The sequence below is a fragment of the Echinococcus granulosus genome (assembly GCF_000524195.1).
Source record: "Echinococcus granulosus chromosome Unknown EG_S00510, whole genome shotgun sequence".
Lineage (NCBI taxonomy): Eukaryota > Metazoa > Platyhelminthes > Cestoda > Cyclophyllidea > Taeniidae > Echinococcus > Echinococcus granulosus.
The window spans coordinates 1-1,048 of record NW_020170889.1 but is presented as its reverse complement, the minus strand read 5'-3'; positions in this window follow the sequence as shown (position 1 = coordinate 1,048).

The following is a 1,048-nucleotide window of genomic DNA, read 5'->3' as shown; positions in this document are numbered from 1 at the left end:
ATGCAAAACATGATTTGATAAAACCTTAGTTATCGTCATATTCTACTGCACATGACATATATATGTGACGTGACAAAAAAGCAAATGTGATGAGAAGCGTCGAAAACGTTTCATATCAGTGCAACTTTTATCAGAAAGAAGGCCAAAATTAGAACGGGCGACCATATTGTCAATTTAAACAACTCACAAAGCACATTTAGCATCCAGGCCAGCATTTGGCCTCTCAAGCGTGTTTGCTCTAGGCTATTTTAAAGTTACCAGGTAGACCGACTTCAAGTTGTTCTAGTGCAGCATATTTTAGCTACTTTAAAAAATGCAAGAACATTTCCAACCACACTAATCTCAACAAACGGATAAACTTGGTCTTAAAAATACATGGACCTACTAAGAAAACACCCATAAATTTGACAAGCAAGTATTACATGGGTTGCAGGCGCCTACACAATCTTCAGGCATGCCTTCACTTCTCTGTGTCACCTTAAAATGGGGGTATCCCCATAGTTAATCTTCCGCAGCGTAAGAATAATACCTACGAGCCAAATGTATCGGCGGTGTCGTTTTACTGCAATTGAAATGATACTTGATCGCAACGCCACCGGTCCTTCTAAAAACTACTACTGGACCTGGAGTTTTCTCCTGTACGGAAAGTGTATTTGGAGTTGGGGGACTGTTCTGGCCATCACTCATGTCCACAACTGGTCATGGTAATAATACCCCAAAAGTGGCTTCATGCAACGCATTATGCAATATGCAATATGTGCGTTCCATCTTTTCTTTAGTTCCCTTAGCGTATGGAGACATTGCTGCTGTTCATGTGGGCTTCAAACTGGCTTCAGATCTACATATTTGTAAGCTCACTTTGGCGCACTTTTCCACATACTTTAATAAATAAGCTTAAAGAGAAGTGGGAATGGACAATTAAGTCTGAAGTTGCTAGCCTCAGTTGGCCCAAGCCTACTTATGCAGGTTGTGCTCTTCACCTTTGTGCTTTTACCTCAGCCTTGTTATATCATTGGGTGCTTTACTTTTTGCATTGTGCATTTGCATT